The sequence below is a fragment of the Drosophila miranda genome, chromosome XL (assembly GCF_003369915.1).
Source record: "Drosophila miranda strain MSH22 chromosome XL, D.miranda_PacBio2.1, whole genome shotgun sequence".
Taxonomy (NCBI): domain Eukaryota; kingdom Metazoa; phylum Arthropoda; class Insecta; order Diptera; family Drosophilidae; genus Drosophila; species Drosophila miranda.
In genome coordinates, this window is record NC_046673.1 from 867,277 (window position 1) to 886,994 (window position 19,718).

General features: G+C 43.8%; 1 protein-coding gene across 3 annotated transcripts in view; it reads right to left on the reverse strand.

The window, feature by feature from the left end:
- Positions 1-19,718, reverse strand: part of LOC108152708 (GAS2-like protein pickled eggs) — a 61,265-nt gene that overhangs the window by 32,889 nt on the left and 8,658 nt on the right. Inside the window, exon 1 of one of the 3 annotated variants that reach the window (XM_033390830.1) lies at positions 16,280-16,444. The exons of the other annotated variants lie outside the window; for them this stretch is intronic. The gene's annotated coding sequence lies outside the window, so the exon portion shown is untranslated. Of the gene's footprint in view, positions 1-16,279; positions 16,445-19,718 lie in introns of those variants that run through there. 3 annotated transcript variants of the gene reach the window in all.

Genomic DNA, 19,718 nt, shown 5'->3' on the forward strand with positions numbered 1-19,718 from the left:
GAGAGAGAACGTAACTGTAGTGGAAGTCCACCACAAATCCAACGGCTTAGAAATCAGGTGCTAATCAGGTGATGTCCATTAGTCAATGGGGGAGATTACATTGAGTAGCTGCCTGAAAGTTTTTTGCACTATCAAAGAGTTAAATACCCACCATAGAAACTATTCTAGTGGATGGGTCTTCATACATACATACATACATATGTATGTATATACATATGTATATGTACATATGTATGTATCTGCAAACGCTGCCAGCGACGTAATACTAATAGAATTAGAACTAGAATTAGTAGGTTGGAGAGGGAAGGGCATACAAGGAGAGCGGCAGAGCGTGGTACAGCTGCAGAGTTTAGGCGTGTACACTGTCGAGCAGCAGAGAGCAGGAGGCAGAGCCGACTAGGAGAAAAGCAGTAGAAGACCGCAGCACACTGGGCAAACAGTAGCTCTAGCGGAAGAAGAGTCAAATTTTGAAAAATAAAATACTTCAAGATTTTTTGCTTGGATTCGATTACCAATACAATATTTAGGCTATCGAAAATGTTATGAAATATATTTCATCGTTATTCGGTCAGCTGTGAGCCCTTAAGGGTAGCGTACGAGTATGTACAATATAAACAATTGGCATCCATACATTTACAAAAATTCGAGCTATTCCATAACAAACTAGCACGACACCGATGTACTAATTTTTTTGGCCAGTAGTGTAGTATGTACATATGTATGTTTTTGTAGGCGCATCATTAAAACTTTTGCACTCTTAAGGTTTCGGCTTGCAAGTTGCCAAAAATTGATGGTTCTTTACAGCTATTTTGATCTTTATTAACTTGAACGTGTGTTAATAAAAACAAAATATAATCGGTGGCTGGAGCGTAGTTGTTGTAATTAAAAGGCGCGGCATAATATTGAAATCGGAATCAATCAACTCATGTTACACTTTCTTGGAGTGCAACTTTTGGATTCAACTATAATTTTGTTTTCTTTTTTTTCTGATTTGGTCAATTGTCTTCGCGAAATTTTTGGATTAGCACAATATCCGGGAACGTTTCACAACAGGTCATATCGAAGATATTAACATATAGTTCAGACTCAGAAAAATAAGGAATAATATTTTTAATTTAAAATGTTTTGTTTTATATGTATCTATAAATAAAACATAAAAATCAATGACTTTTTTTACTTTTTGAATTAAAAAAAAAAAATTAATAATAATAACATCACAATCCTTACATTAGCCTAAGCTCATTATTATTTAAAATTAAATTACAATTTTTCGCTTTTTGAAGTAATGTAAATAACTTTTCTTCCGTTGGATTCGCTGTTTTGCGAAGTGTGCGCAGCAGAGGAACAAAGCCAGCGACTGCAAGCATTTTTCTACCTCGCCACTTCTAATGTTCGTCTCGGCCTCGCAGCCTCGCCTGACTGTGTTTATGTCTTTCTGTCGTTCAGTCTTTTTCTGACTTTCATTCACCATGGCCACAAAGAAGCAACGTCGATGATGACGACGACTGCGCTGCTACCGGCTTGTCTTCCAAGATGCTATGCTGCTTTTGTCTGCTTTTCTCAGTTATTTCATTTATTGTCTTTATACCCTTGCAGAGGGTATCATGATTCGGACTATGTACATCTTGGAAACGCAGATAAGTATATAACCAACGCAGAGAAAAATGCATTTTATATGACTTCAATGAAGGAACTGCAAGAGTATCAAAGCGTATCAAAGGGTTCGACCTTCGAAGCTAACCTTCCTTTTTTGTCGTTATGGTGACGGCGCTGCTGTTGCTGCTGTTGCTGCTGCTCACTGCGAACTTCTCTCCTCACGCATCTGCACATCTCCAGCCAGTTAGCCACTGACCCCCTCCCGCTTTCCTGCTCTCCTGGCACCTACTCTCTCCTTCGCTTGCCATCTTCCGTTTGCCTGTGTACGCGCGCGTGTGTGTGTGTGTGTGTGTGTGTGTGTGTTAAGCGCAGCTTTTGCTCTGCTCTTGACCTTGAACTTGTGTCGGGTTTCCTTTTGTTTTCTTTGGTCGCCTCGCCGTCACTTAACGTTTTTTCCCTCTCGTTATTGTTGCTGTTGCTGTTGCTTTCTTTCTGGACGGTCCGATCGGATCCGATCCGATCCGGTCCGGTCCGAGCCAGCTTGGGCTTTGCCTTTTGCTGAAGTGCGGCCTAATCAGGCTTAATGCCGTCGCCATCTCCAAAGGGTGAAGAAGGGTGGGAGGTAAGAAGGTGGAGGTGATGGCGAGAGACCTTTTCTAAGAATCCAAAATAAGGTAATTTTTCAGTTTTTATGAAGAAATCTGTTCGATCCGTTCGGTACATATGTACATATGTATTATCTAACCTCCCGAAAGCGAACACATGTATAGTATACATAGTTTACATGTACATACATACATACTCGTATGTGCCTTTGTAATCGTATCTTCTTTTCAGTTTAGAATCAATTTATTCTGTTCGAAACACGTACATATATACACATATGTACTTGTATATACATACATACATATACATTCATATAAAAAAAGGACTCAAATCCACAGCTCCCGATGACGCTCACGGGCTTTTAATCTAAACTTTATTTAGGACAATGTCCCAGTAATGCGATTAGGGTTACAGTCAGAACTGGGCTCCCATCAGCGGCTGAATTGGCAGCGCGTGACCATTGCCTCTGGGATGGTGGGAGCTGTCTGTTCTGAGGAGGGGGGAGACGACTATCTAATGACAATTGACATTGGCCAACCGACCGAAGACAAGACAAGAGCATTGGTGGCCAAGAGGTGTGACACAATTGCCACATCTTCATCTCCAGTGACAATGTCAGAGAACAGAAAATACAACAAACAGAACCCAGGAACAAAAGTCATCAAGATTGAAATGGAAACCGAGTCCAACAGCAAGAGCAAATTCCCAGACTAGACCAGACCCGACCAGACCAGACCAGACCAGACACACAAATGAAACTAGAACTAAACTTAGAACTAGATCTAGAACTTGAACTCGAAGGGGAACTTGAGGTGGATCTGGACCCCTGCACATAATTGGAGAATGTCCATAAGCCTCTGTCTCTTTCTCTGTCTCCACCTCCATTTCCATTCCTATGTTTGCGGCTTTGGCCAGGTGAGAGTTACGCGTTGTTGTTAATTAACCATTTACGGCCTGATTGCTGCCAGCCATCTGAGCCAATCCCATTCGACCATCCGACCATCTGAGCATATGAGCAACAGTGTCACGAGGTCAGTGCCAACTGGCCAAAACGCACAATGCGTCCGCGGAGGAACCGAACCAGGCCACGGTGAACAGGGTATGGACCTCAACTGGAGCACATCTTAGGGGATGGAGTTCTCTGGGAGCTACATATGTATGTACATATATACATATTTACCTATGGAACATTACAGATCGGATATCAAACAAGGTGGAGTTTATTGACTGGAGCTCCATATCTAAGAGGTGGAATAATATAGTACTCGTAGCATATGTAGAACGGATTCTAGATATTGACCTATTGTTCAGAAGTTGCTTAGCTGGCTCTTTCATCGTTCCAAAATGCCAAACCTACATGTCGTACAGTGGCGAGACGCACTGTAGGTAGGTTGGTCCCAGAGAACTTCTTTGGGGGGAATACACTCGAATAATTGATATGCAGCACGCACGGCAATGGATCAATCCAATTTATGCATCGAACGACCAGGAAAACAAACCAAACTTCGACATCGAGTTTGACTTGGACTTTGAATTGGACTCAGGAAGAGGCCAACAGGGGTCTGAGGGCTGTGGGCTGGGGGCTGACGGTTGAGGTCTGGGCCTGGGCGGTGGAGTTTGAGGCGTTGATGTCAACGTGCCACCTCCATAAACTCAATTCGATCGTGAGCCTGACCACGTTATTCCGAATCGGTTCAACCAACTACCAACTTCATACGAGTACGAGAGTACTCCCCACTCCCCACTTTCGACTGTACACTCCACTCTTTAGCACAGTCCGTACAGACTTTATTCGATCTGGTTGATAGCAGGCACGTGATCTGCAGATCCAATTCGATCCGAACCGAACCGAACGTGCCAAATCTGAATGAAGAATTTATGAATGGAGAACTCGAATCGAGTTCAGTTCTGATCACTTCACTCCCCTTTGAGTGGGGTGCGTGAGCGAGGCAGAGGACGAGTCACCGGCAGAGGCCGATCTTACATACAGATACGTACAGATGCCTATGTTTGTGTGTATGATTTATGTATGTGTATGGGAGTAGCATCTGTGAGATAGTTTCGCTTTCTAGAAATCGCACCTGAGTGCAGACGGAGTGGATGGAGAGAGGCAGAGGTATGAAGAAAACCCTTGTCTATAGGTCTTCTTCTTAGGGGGCTGTAACGGTTGTTCCTCTCTTTCTCCTTCTCATTCTCTATGCAAGTATCTGTGTATCTGGGCATCTGTGTATCTGTGTATCTGTGCATCTGTGCATCTGTTTTGGCACGCAAGTCGCGCAGCTCAGTTTTCGTTGCCGTAGTGGTTGTTGTTGTTCTTGTCGTATTCGTCTGACGCATTGTCTGTCGTCTGTGCGTGGCTTAACAACTTGAAATTGTGGCATAAACACGTCCAACAATTTCCGGCATGAGTGTTGGGCGTTTTGTTGTCGACTGTTGTTGTTTATTAGTTCCATTGATCATCATTAACCGTCGAAACACATGCATCTTCGGGCTTAAATAATCGTCTATGCGGGGGTGACCCGATCCGATCCGATCACACCAGATATAAAATATATTCTAGCGAACATCAAAGCTCAGTAAAAGCTCTTTTAAACGGACACCCACAGGTAACGGGAGATGTACATACATCCGGAGTCCTTTAGCTCTACTGTTTTTCTAGGACCCCAAAAGATCAACATTATTCGAACGTCCCTAAGGAACTTGCCTCCCTGCACTTGGATTTATTTATTAATGACATTTTACTTGGGCAGAGAGTGCAAATATTCAAATAAAAGTGGTTTCGCTTACATTTTGACATGAATATGGAAACATACATTTTTAATATTCTTATGTTTCATATTTATATTAATTATTTTTCATACCTTAATTATTTTACCATAGCGGACGACATTTCACGTCCTAATGGCGGGTTTAAAGTAGTTTGAACTTCAATTGGCAACAATCGCAACCTCAGTGGATCTGCATTGTTTATGAATTGTTTATATGGCTCTGGGCAAAGATAATTTCACTAATGATACGATACGATCTGCAGTCTAGAAGATATTATCATTCTCTACGGTTCTGCGTTTTTGGTTTTCTCGTATCTCTAAAATTGTGGATGCCACAAATTTTCGTCCTTTGTGGGAGCGGGCCGAAATTTTGAAATACATTTGTAATAGTGACATATTACAGAAGTCTGGATAGGAAATTTCGTTGCTCTAGCTCTTATAGTCTCTGAGCACTAGGCGCTCATAGGGACGGACAGACGGACGGACAGACGGACGGACAGACGGACGGACGGACAGACAGACAAGGCTCAATTGACTTGGCTTTTGATGCTGATCAAGAATATACATACTTTATGGGGTCAGAAACGCTTCCTTCTGGACGTTACACACATCCAAATTCACCAAAAATCTAATATACCCCTATACTCAATTTGAGTTTCATTTAAATTTGGGTATGCTTCTCCTTACGATGCCAATTTTCTCTCAGTGTACATTCATATATATGTACATACATATATACTCTCTCAGCCTCTCTCTGCCCCCAACTGCCAGTAGCAGTTGTCAATGATCCGATCCCCTCGCATGATCGTCACCAAGCCACGTCGCGGCTCCGCCTGTGCCATTTTGGAGTCTCATTCCCAGGGCTATTTATGGCTAACCTTGTGGCTCCAAAGCAAACCGAGACAACGCACACAAATATTATATAAGAGGTCTTTCATCTCTGACTGCAGTCTCTTCCTCTGTCTCCACCTCCATTTCTGTATCTCTGTTTCTGTCTCCCGCTCTGCCTCTGTCTCTTGCTCGGCCTCCTCTGAGGCCTCTGTGATATATTTTTGTGTCAAATTTAGAACTATTAATTAGTGTTGTTTCTTTTTTTTAGTCAAAGGAAGCACACAAGCACAAACACAAACAGCGATCGGCAATCGGCAATCGGCCATCGGCCATCGGCCATCGGCGATCTTTGGGAGTTCCAGTGAAAAACCGATTGGCCAGGGTCAGAGGGAAGCCGGGCACAGCTAGCGAGATACAAATACAGAAACAGAGACAAGTGATAAGCATGCGCATGTGCGCACTTCAATAGTTGTGTAAACGACGAATTTGAAAATGAATTTATATTCGATTTTGTGCGAAACGTTATCAATTAATTTACGACTGGGCCCTCAAGGAGGAGTACTCGCCCGTTGCGTTAGGGGAGTTAGAGCAATTAAAATTGATTAGAGTGCTGGCTTTGGCTGAGACCCCAAAATCGATCCGATGATGATGATGATGATCGTAATCATCGTTAACCCCCAGAGCCAAGGTGATAATGATCCAGCAATCAAACAGCGAGCGACAGTGTGAATGTGAATGCCGAAGAGCTTGTCAAATGGCCCAAAACAAATGGCCTAGACCAATGAGCGACCGAACATTGAAACAGCACAACAGATCCACAAACACCAAACACATACAGATCTTGGGCCAGTTTCAGTTTCAGTTTCAGTTTCAGTTCGATTTCCATTTCGAAATTTAAATTTCAAGGGGATTTGAAAAATGTAAAAAAGAGCCAACCCCCCCTCCCCCCCTTCCGAGAAATGAAAACATAAAAAACACAGCAGGTGAGCATATGGGGAGGCGGGTGGAGGGGGGAGAGGGCCACAAGGGTAGAAGGTAGGAAAAAAATCAATTAGGTTTTGATGAGGTCTTCGGCGCGGACCAAAGTCGAATCCTTTGCACGATCATTATACAAGATGATCGCATTATCATCTCAACTTTGACACACACTCCGATTACTCCGAGCGACATGAACTTGTGGAGAGGAGAGCAATTAGTGGCCATAATTAGATCACTGTTTCAGGGCTCCAATTAGAGACACGCAATATATACACAATCACACAATATCCGTTTGACAATCGCTGTCACTTAACGGAGCTTGATCATCAATCTCACTTGGAGATTGCAACCAAACCATTTGTAGCCATATCAATTGACATGATCACCACGCTAACCGGGCACAATTTGCACTTTAATCCTGATCTCCGTTTGGTTTCACGTCCGATTGACGAATTCTATAGAAAACTATAGAAAACAAACATATGCACACGGTATTTGCAAAGGAGAGCTGTTTGAGTAGTTTGCTAAGTGATCCACAATAGAGGAATAGGTCTATGGCAGATCTTCTCAATTCGGAGGTTCTTCCTGCAAACGATTTCCGCTTCTGCTCCAGTTCGATCTTTGGCATTCGCTACCATAGATACGACTTGGCAGTTCCGCGTTGGCCATCAGGCAGTCAGGCAGTCAGGCACTCAGGAAGTCGAGCATTCGATCATTTGGCATTCGCATGCAAAACGCGCATTCTCCGAGTACTGGGTACAGGCACAGGCACAGGCACCACCACCATATCCATATTCGCTGACCAACGCCCAGTGCATTATTACGAGTATCATATTGTTCCGTCATATTTCACTGGCTAATTGCCGGGCGATCGTTAATGCAGTGACAGGAGAGGCGACAACAGTGTCGGCGCCACTATCCGGACGGGGGCCGGAGCGCTCTGGAGGGGAAAGTCGACTCTGAATGGAAGAAATGCGAAATGAATGTGCTGGCAGCCGGCTGGCTAATCGATTAATTGCCGGAGCCACAGAAGCACTCGGCGACTGCCCAGATGAATATTGCTATGGATATTAAAAATACATGAATACATGAGTATGTGTGTACAATGCACTTATATAGTACATATGTATATACACTTACATATGTGCTTATGTCTATACTGCCTTATATATTATATGAATCCACGCGAAGGGGTAGTTAACTGGTAGAGCATTTCTCTTCTTGTGGAGTAATCTCGTTCCCGGGAATTGGAATGGGCCAAACGAATTGCGCAGCTATAAACGTGAATAAAAAGAATTCGCAATGCCCTCGAAATGAGGCGTGACCCTTGGTGGGCTGCGGAGGGGTAGGAGTGGGGAAAAGGTACTGTTCATTTGCATAGCAGATCGAAGGGCAAGGAGGGAGAGAGAAAATGGGGATGGGTTGCGGGAAGCAAGCTGCGGAAGGAAGGGATATGAAATAAGTCACACTCCGCGCTCTCGTGTGAATGGCAGTTTTGACGAAATTGTTTAGATAGTCAACGCAGTTCCAAAATTGAGGGACAAGAAGTAATAAAGAAAATATTGCCCTGCCTCAAAGCTGAAGCGGTAGAAACGGTGTGCAGCAGCTGACAAAGAACAATCTTGCGGACTATGTAAGTCCTAGCACAAGCCAGGAGATCTTGAAGTATAGAGTTTCTTTGAAGTATAAAAAACATTGGCCTTTCTTCTTGGATTGGATTAACAATACACTGCTGAGACTATCGACCCTTTTTATACCCGATACTCAAAATGAGTATTGGGGTATATTAGATTTGTGGTAAAAGTGGATGTGTGTAACGTCCAGAAGGAATCGTTTCCGACCCCATAAAGTATATATATTCTTGATCAGCATCAATAGCCGAGTCGATTGAGCCCTGTCTGTCTGTCCGTCTGTCCGTCTGTCCGTCCGTCCGTCCGTCCGTCCGTCCGTCCCCTTCAGCGCCTAGTGCTCAAAGACTATAAGATCTAGAGCAACGATGTTTTGGATCCAGACTTCTGTGATATGTCACTGCTACAAAAATATTTCAAAACTTCGACCCGCCCACTTCCGCCCCCACAAAGGACGAAAATCTGTGGCATCCAAATTTTTAAAGATACGAAAAAACCAAAATCGCAGAATCGTAGAGGATGACTGTATGTTCTAGAGTGTAAAATCTCAACCAGATCATATAATTAATCTAGCCAGCCAATCAAGAAAACAATTTCATTCTTTCTCGCTCTGTCTCTCTCTAACACACAGGTTTCATGGTCGGTTTTGCCAATTGCAAAATATGAGTTCAAGGATCTCAGAACCTATAAGAGCCAGAGCAACTAAATTTGGTATCCAGACTCCTGTGATATTGGACCTTGACCGTTTCGTGTCCAAATTTCGCCAGACCCCCTTCCGCCCATGCAAAGGACGGAAATCTGGGGCATCCACAAATCTCAGAAACTATTAAGGCTAGAGTAACCAAATTTGGTATCCGCATTTCTGTTAGATCTCACTATAAAACGTATATCTCAGAATTTCGCCCCACCCCCTTCCGCCCCCACAAAAGACGAAAATCTGTTGCATCCACAATATTGCACATTCGAGAAAACTAAAAACGCAGAATCATAGATAATGACCATATCTATCAGATTGCTGAATCTGGATCAGAGCGCCCGACGTCACGCTCAGACTGATTTTCTGTCTCTTTCGCACGCACTCCTTGTCGTGTCGTTTAATATTAGCGGCGTCTGCCGGAGGAGAGCCATACTGACTTAGTATCGGGTATAACTGTAGAGTTGCGGTGTCCGCAGCAACTCACAACGTTCCCCCTCGTTTCTTAATATTTCATCGTTTTTCAGTCAGCTGTGAGCCCTTAAGGGTAGCATACGAGTATGTACATATGTTTTTGGTTAAGGTTTCGGCATGCAAGTTGCCAAAAATGTATTGTTCTTTACGGTTTTCTGATTTTCATTAACTTGAAAGTGTATGTTAATAATAACCAAATATAAAAAAATTCTAAAAAAATTTCTTTCATTAGTAGGTATCATTAAGCAATATACATTTCAAAAATATAATTTTTTATATTAGAAGGGATGACTTTTCCTCCCATATATACAAACATATGTACATACATGTGTACACATGTACACACATACATACATAAGTGTACACAGTGCACATCGCGATGCTTCGTTCGCACTGCTATAGATAGCATTTTTGGGGTCGGAAATGCTTCCTACTCCGCGTTGCGAATTAATTAAAATGCAAGTATCATAGAAAGGAGAGGGTCCATAAAGAGTCCAATGACAACTGAAGGGAGTGCAGGTAGATCTTCCCCATGGGAATGTTCTCGCATCTTGTGTCTTCGCTTTTGAGGCAGTGTCTGACACTTTTCTGGGACTCATCGTCGGGTCACCTCCATAGTACAGCACTCCCACCCCCAATTCGATATCTGTCAACGTTTGCCTCCACCCAAAATGAAGACACAAACACACCTGAGAGCCTTGCCCAATGCCACTGCAACCGGATGGAGTCGCTGCCACTGCCACTGCAACGGGGGCCCACTACATGAACTACTACATCTAGCAGGGCAGGGTATCTTGTGGGGACTGACGAGAGGTGCTGCATATCACTTTTATTGCACTCACTTTAATGTTGAGTCGCTATTGCCGCTGCCGCTGCCACTGCTTTTGCTGTTGCTGCTGTGAATATTATTCACTTGCCGTCGCACAAATGGAATTATTTATGCAAATTTTATGCGCCAATGCAAATGCGATTGGAAGAAGCAGAAGGAAAAATGCTTTTTATATTGATAACAAGCATAAATCTGAACGATGGTACAGTGGTTGGTCCGTTGAGCGGACATCTGGACATCGGGAACAGGCCGCACACACAGTAAACGATCGTCAGAGATCAGAGATCAGAAATCAGAAATCCGAGATCAGAGATCAGAAACCAGAAATTATCATTAGATGACTTCACTCTGCGCACTCTGCCGCAGAGTACAAGCCCAAATAAACAAATAACAAATAAATATACTTAGTTTCTTCAGGTAAAACGAATTACTGCGTTGCCACTTGACTTGTGGACGGAGCTAAGTTGGCGGGCATTCGCTGTAGAAATTTCCCATAAGCGACCGGACACATTTCTTTGTATGTGCATTGTACGTTGTACATACATATGTATGAACATATGTATGTATGCATCTGCCATTGGAACAATCTTTCTTTCGACTTTGTTCATTGAATGTGCATATTGAACATATGTACATACATATGTACATACGTACGAGAATTAACTGTTTTTGTACCTATGTACATTTAACTATAAACCTGGGTGTTCGCTGAGGACAGTTTGCACTGTATTTTATATTTGCACATATTATCTTTGTATATCTGGTGTATGTATATGTTTATGTGTCTGTGTGTGCGTGTGTGTGTTTAATTCACTTTCAGTATGTTGATTTTTTGCAATTTGAATCGAATCGAAAAACATGGGGATTTCAGACCAGCTTAAACCGGCAATATTCGCGAGGGGAAGGGTAGGGGAAGTAAAGTGTCGGCATTTTGTCAAAGGTGGCTCATAGTTGTTGCTGCAACGACATTGACAGTTGTTGCAACTTGTTGTTGCTGCTGCGAATGCGCAACGAATTTGAAGCAGCTAACCCACCATACCGCACCACCGCCCCACCACCGTACCGCCCCTCCAATACCGCAAACCCTGCACCGTACCGCACCTCGCTGCACGAACACCCACCACCTCGACGGGGCGCAGACTCGTAATTAAACAAATCTGCGACAACAAACCGACATTAGCCCATTACTTATCCCAAAAGCGGTCACCCCGCAGCCGGCCGCTCACCTTGTTACTTAATGTAAAAACGCACTGCAGACCCCAGACCCCAGACCCCAGACCCCAGACCCCTTACGCTGTCAAAGTTGGAGTCTTTAAAAATTCAAATTGTTTTAGTAAATGATTTTGAAGCCAAATGGCATTCGGCACATTCAGGGCCAACAAGACTTGGCCGACGCCAGTTGGCGGCCACAGCAGCAGCAGCAGCAGCCAATCGATGCTCGAATCAGAGATGGCGAACATCCTCCCATTTAATCTCAATTATTATCAATCACGCACTCGTGCCGCGACCCTAGGATACCTGGTACATGCTCTATAAATATATTTATGTACAATGTACATGCATATGCATCAATTCGATATATATACACACACACATACACTGATACTGTGTGTGTGTGTGTGTGTGTGTGTGTGTATGTGTGTGAGCGAGAGAGAGAGAGAGAGAGAGAGAGAGAGAGAGAGAGTGAGAGTCACGGGCTCCAATCTCCATTCCGGCGTTAATAATTATCCGATTGCAGTGATCTTCTGGAAGCTTACTAGCTTCGATCATTTTTTTATGAATCTGCGTCTTCGGGCTTACAGTGTCTGAGAACTAGGCCGTAAACAAGCCGAACAAACGGATATGGCTATGGATCTGTGTCGAATACTTGTCTGTCGGCTATGCCATTGATGCTGTTCAGTAATGCAGGAGTGCAGTACTTTATGGGGTCGGCAACGATTCTGGCATCAAGTCAACTGATCAAGTATCATTGCAGCATAAGAGTGGACTTGCAAGAGTTATCTGTGTCTGTTATCTGTATCTTTTGGAATCTATAGAATATTCATACATATGTATGTACACATGTAAATACATACATAGTACATAGAGAACGGATTCGATATACATATGTACTCGTATGAGTCCTCGTAGTATCCAATTCGCGGCAAGAGATCTACCACGGATTGTTCCGTACTAAATTCTCTATAATTTCAGAATTACCAGAAAATCCGCTATGCTGGGTCCGAAACCGAAAACCGGGGTGGGCAGACAAGTGACGGGCACAGCGAAAAGGCGTCAAACGATCATTTCCGGTAGTTCCGTGTGGGAGCGAAGAGGAACAACAAGGCTCCCAATACCGCAGTCCTCATAAATACAATTGAAATTGAAATTGAAATCGCAACAACTACATAGATACATGTATATGTATGTACATATGTATGTGGATATGTACAAAGACGGAAGGGGTACGCATGTACCCGAGACGTGAGATGAGGTGGGAGGGAAAGGAATGCAATGGAGTGAGATGCGATGCCCTCGTATGGGCAGGATTGATAGGTGGGGTGGCAGAGGGGCACTGCTTAAGGGCTGAAAAGTGAAAACCAATAAACTGCATAGTCTGCTCAGTTGGAAAATATTTTCCTGTGAATGTGTGTCTGTGTGGCTTTGTGTCAGTGCGTGTGCCGACATTTTCCAGGGCAAAGCAATTTCTACTTTGCGCTTCAGTGGATCACCTTCCCCTTCCCCGCCCCAGCCACTGCTGAAGTTCCTGCTCCTGCCATCTCCCCGGGTGCCACCTTTCAACAAAAGTTGTATTTTATTTCATTTTATTTTGGCACGAAAGGAATGCACCACCACCAGAGAGGAAGAAGGAATTCGAGCGGGGCCGACGCCGCCGCCCCGAAGGAGGGAGAGGGAGAGTCTGAGAGAGTGAGAGTGAGAGTGAGGATGAGAGTGAGAGACAGAGACAAGGAGAGCACTGAACGATGTCTGCTGCATCGTTTTTTTGACATGCGATTCATTAGAAACGAGCGAGAAAGAAAGGAGCAGAGCCGCGCCACGCCGACTGGTGTATACCCTTTTACTGCAATTGACTCTATGAAGGAGTTTCAGGGAATCTGAAAGAAGAGAATGACAAAGAAAGTTGAATACGTGATATAGCATTCGGCTCTGTCGAGTACTCCCACGGAACGGGCTTGAAATGAACTCTGTTTGGTGTAAGGATATCTAACCGCATCTTTGATATATACTAGAATACTCTTTAAGTCATTCAAATAGGCACAAGTATGCATACATGTATGTAGGTACATTCATACCTACTCCCCTACTTGGTCAAGCATATGCACTGGGCTCCAAGGACAGAGACAGAGAGAGAGAGGGCATCAAATCGAAAATGTAAATGTGTAAAATAAAGAACAAAATCATCAAGAAGAAAAGGGAAAATTCTTTTGGTTGGTGCTGAAAGGTAATAAATCAGCACAAGACGCGGACACGTGTGCCGTTAATCCAACAGCAGCCGCTGCTGCGACTGCTGCTGCTGCTTCTACTTCTGGTGCTGGTTCCTGGCCCCTACTACAACTCCCCATCCACCCGGCGGCAGTCCCCCCGGTAGCAGCAGCCACTATGTTCAGATGTGCATCGTTCTAATTAACGTCACAAGAGCAGAAAAGGAACCCGGGAGTCAGGGAACCAGGCAACCAGGCAACCAGGCAACCGAGGAACTGTCGAGCATACAAAAGATGAAAGTGGAAGAGGGCAAAGTAGGGGCACCTCCGTCCAAATAGGGGGGTTGATGCACATATGTACATATGTATGTACATAAATGCTTATCTATATCCCTATATATTGTATATACATATAGATTTCAAAAGTATATAGTATAAATGCATCTTGAGAGAATTGCCATTCACATTCAATTTTATGGGGGTTAGGCCTTCGACTGCGTCTGCGACTGCGACTTTGTCTTCAACTTCCACATCCACTTCCATCCTCATTTCCCTCTCTCAGTTGTCTTCGTTCTCTTCGAATTAGGGTATCGCACAGCGCTCTCCCTCTCTCTCACTCTCTCTCTCTCTCTCTCTCTCTCTCTCTCTCTCTCTCTCTCTCTCTCTCTTGAATAAATTCAAATCAATTGAATGGAATTGAGAGCCAAGCTATTATCCTAACCCAGAGATAATTAAGAAGAAACATCGGAAGAAAAGCCCAACTGCGTACGAAATGGCCTTCGTTTTTAAAACGGCCGCGACTCTACGCCTGTACTCGAACTCAGTATGTAAGTATGGTTTGTTTATTTTGGCTATAATAATAATAAGATTTGATTCAGATTCCTCGATCTGATCCAAATCTACCAGATTGTCGAATATGGATCGGATCTGATTATTATTATTCATTCTGTATAATTCTCAGCTCTTTAGCTTTTTCAGTTTATCTTCAGTCTCTGCGACTCGGCTATTAATGCTGATCAAGAATACAGCACACATCCATACTCTTTTTGAGTATAGGGTATAGTTCTAAGATACTATTACATATGGCATAACAGTTAAGTGGTATGTTACTGTGGTGTGTTACTGTGAACACTCGTTGATGCGATGATGCGAATGACGTTGGTTCGCTGTACACATTAGTTTCGCATGACACGAAAAAGAACATAATCTTTTGGTCGCAATGGGAAATCTGCGAGTGAACGTACTGCTAGGCTAGGAACTGTGGCTAAGACATTGAACCATCTCAGATGGGGCCAGATATATAGGGGTACATTAAAACGGTGCATGTTCTCCTACAGATTCTTTGGGAATCCAGACGCTTAAGCGTAAACATATCATCATCCCTATCCACATTTCTGGCGGTTTTTCGCTCATTTTCTGGCCATCAATGACCTGAAAAAAAAACGAGAGGAACGTTGTGAGTTGCTGCTATGGCCGCAACTCTACATTTATACCCAACACTTAGTCAGTATGGCTCTCCTCCGCCACACGGCGCTAACATTGAACGGCAAAAAGTGCGTGCGGGAGCGCCAGAAAATCAGTAAGAACGTGTCGTCGGGCGCCGCGTAGAAATGATCCGATCTGATCCAGATTCACCAACCGGATAGATATGGTCATTCTCTATGATTGTGCGTTTTTAGTTTTCTCGAATCTGCAATATTGTGAATGCAACAGATTTTGTGGGGGCGGAAGTGGGCGGGGCAAAGTTTTGAAATATTCTCGTAGCAGTGACATATCACAGAAGTCTGGATCCAAACCATCATTGCTCTCGCTCCTATAGTCTTTGAGCACTAGGCGCTCATAGGGACGGACAGACGGACGGACAGACGGACGGACGGACGGACAGACAGACATGGCTCAATCGACTCGGCTATTGATGCTGATGCTGAAGAATATACATACATACTTTATGGGGTCGGAAACGATTCCTTCTGGACGTTACACACATCCACTTTCACAACAAATCTAATATACCCCTATACTCATTTTGAGTATCGGATATATATATATATATATATATATATATATATATATATTTCTATTAGAAACACACACACACAGGGGCCACAAAACGAAGCCGGGGACAACGTCTTGTCTTGTCTTGTTGGATCTCGACTCTCGATCGTCACATTCAGTGCCTCTACGGATGAAGTTGTTTGCCGTGTGTTTACGGCCACGAGCGCATCAAGATACAAGAAATGCATGAAAGAAACCAATACAAAAACAGAAACACTCATGGATGAATAGATAGATAGAAACATACATACATATGCATCTTTATAGATGGATAGATTGGTGGCTGATGGCTGCTGATGGGCACGGACTAGGGCTGGTCGGGGCTAGTCGGGGCTGGGTCTAGGCGGTGCTATAGCTGTATCCGTAGGATGAGGCTGTGGATGGGGTGGGCTACTAACCTTGACCCAATAGTGTGTGCTTGGTATGCGCTGAAAGCGTGCTAATTGCAAAGACTTTTCAACACGATCCAATCCCCATTTTCATTCCCATCGCAATCGCAATCCCAGGCAGCATCGGCAGCATGATGGAGTCAAGTGTAAACACAATAAAAAACATACACAGATTCAGATACAGAAACAGCTAGAAATAAAGTTGTTATTTTTTGTTTAAACTCTTTGCAAATGATGAGGAAAGCAGAGTCAAAAATTAGGTACTCACTTGTACATTTGTTCATTTATATATGTATCCACACACATCTGGCTATATGAACTCGTAAACTCTGTTCTCGTTCTCTAAACTCGGTATTTAAACTCGTTCACGTTCTCGTTCGCGTTCGCGTTCTCGTATCCGCATTTATTGCGGAGCAGTCGTCGTTGTCGTCGCCTGGTAAACACTTCCCCAATGAACCAAACGCAATCCCAAATCAAAATCGAACCAAAGTCGTACGTAAACACAGTGGATAAGATAACAAAATAGCTCTTTGGTTAGGGACACACTCGCATGTTGCCGGTAATTATATCTAGTACTGGGACTGGGACTGGGACTGTGACTGGTCTCCAGTTATTTGGCTTTGATTCATGTCACCATATGGTCTGTGTTTGCCTTGTGGCTTTTGCCCGATAGATAACGACACAAGCCTGAACACAGACCGGAAGTTGGTTCGATCCCATGTCAGAGTTCCAGTCAGCCAGTCTCCACCAAGGAGGAGTATACTCTCATCTCCCTGCATTCTTTCCTCTTCTCCTTCAGTGTTCTCCGCAACGCACTCTGCGATCTTCCCATCATTCGTCACATCGTTAGGCGGAATTTCATTCATTGAAACCCACTAAGGTTGAGGGGCAGCAGCAGAAGTCGTCGTCGTTTGCTTAAGTTTAATTTGTCAAATGGAAAGTTGGTCAAATGTAAATCACACCCCATAAAATATCCATAAATAGTTTAAATTAAATTATCCATCTAATGTTCGGCCAATCAAGGTATCTATCCATCCAGCTCCAGCTGCAGCTTCAGCTCCAGCTCCAGGGCATAGGAGAGTAGAGAGCAGAGGAGCAACGAATTAAAGCGATCATAAAAGTTGCATGATCTCTGCTTATGGGGGAGGTGGGGCACAAGGCACGAGGCACGCTCTTACGCTATTACGATTTTACGAGCACATCAGCCAATCAGGGGAATGATGAACACGCAGCACACGAAAATATATACCCTCCGGTTAGGTGATCGTTTCCATATAGCCCCACAGGTAAATTTGGTCACAACAATGCACACAAGATAATAATAGTAATTAAAGAAATACACACACAGTTTCAGACACCGCATGGGATCGCATAAGATCGTATGAGACGGCATCCTGGACGATCGATAGTTTCGGGAGTGGAGGAGAGCCAAGTCATAGGAATGTCAGCGTCTGCCGGTGATCTTTTTCGCAAATGATCAGCCAAATCAGAGATATCACTCGAGATCAGAGAAAAATGGGTAATAGAATGGGTATTCCGTGCAACCTGAAAAGGAGAACAGAGCCGAACCGACACTTGACACACTCAAGCGGGGAGATTGCAAAATCCCCGAAAAATGGAATCGGAGTGGAGTCTCAAGTGCAGTGGTCTCTGTGTCTGTGTGTGTGTCTGGGTCTGTGTCTGTGTCTGGCGCATGGGGCATGAGGCGAGGCATGAGGCATGTGGTAATCAGACAACAAATTAGACAAATGGAGAGAGGAGAGACATCTGACATTGACATAATGATTCTTGGCTTAAGTTTACTCGAATGTTTTCTTGTCTTGGGTTTCGGCTTGTTCCGGCCAACAGTTTTACCAATTGAGCCACTTAATGAGCCACAAAGCGCAAAGCACACACTCGCGCCCACCCAGGCACAAACAAAAACTCAAAACTAAAGGCCAAGCCAAAGCTAAAGACAAAAATTCTTAATTGCCCGCTGCCAGCCTTTGCGCGATTCATATTTTTGGCTATGCCAAAAACACACAAAACACATTGTGTAATGAGAGTACACGAGCACTAGTCCATGATGTAAGCTGCCCAATTTGTCTTCACCTTTGCAGCATATCAGGTTTTTGGTTCATCTGTGGGATGGTGGTGCGCCTGCGCAACCATTTGGCATTCGCAGATCCACTGATCATTGATCATTGATCACAGTCGGACACTCGATCGTTTGCTTGTCGCCATCAGTCATCATTCCGTCGAGCATCCGAAGCGATCTCTTCGTGGAACACACAACATCAACAGAAACCAAAAACCAACCAGAAACACACAAATACAAATACAAATACAAATACAAAAATAAAAACAAAAACACACACCGAAAATCCCTTGATGACTAAATGCCATTAAATGTAATGAAATTCAAGTACGCGCCGCTTGTACCCCTGACCCACAAAGCAGTACACAAACAAATACATACTCTGTAGATATTCACACAGACGTGTGAGTGTTTGTGTGTCGCCGTATCTCATAAATACATTTTTGATTAGGGCCAACAGACTATCGGCCCGCATCCGAGTTGATTTCGTTAATAGGCGACAATCGTCGAGAGCATTTAATCTTCTTCTGCCAATCCGCACCCGCCAACTCCTCTCCACTTCCAACTCCACTCCACTGGTAAATAGTAAATAATGGGCCCGGCCTGTGAATCGTCGCGTTAATTCGATAATAATGCTCGTGGCTGGGCAAAAAGAATAACCATCACATTAGCAATGAGTTCACGCCTGCTTTGCGATAGGAAAATATCAGCCGCAAAGCTATGCCAAATCTGAGATCCGATCGGATGGGATCGGACCGGATCTATTAAATTTTGGATCAGAACTGTGGATATTCCAGAGATGAATTGTTCTTAATTGCAGAAAGTTGTCTTATCTCTGATTTTCCATTCGTTTCATCAACGTAACGACTGTGTGCCTTCACTTGTGGGGAATTTGTACAGCGAAACGTGCTGCCAGTGCAAAGGGGTATACTCGTAAAAGGTCAGGCAATGATCGCTGATCTACTGATGATCTACTCAGATACATACATATATGTACAACTCGAAGATCAGTCGGTTCAAGGATTGGGCGGATCAGTAAAATTATCTGGGAGATTCTCGCTATGTACACTTGGTATGTACCAAGAGTCTTGGTAGTTTCTGGATAAAGAAAAAGAGGAAATAGCTTTACACAGGATATCACTCAAAAGATTAGAGACAGCTACTATAGCCGTAAGGAAGGAGTATAAATATTCATCTTCAGTGCACCGACCATGGATCATATGATCTTTAAAGTCTTTGCTTTCATTGCTTGAGGAAATCTGTGGAATCTCTGTCTCGTGGACCACTAGATCAAATCGCATGGCACACGGCGCTCGGTTAAAGCGGTTGGGGCTTCACATGCGGCTGTAGCACCAAGTGAAACTTTAGCAT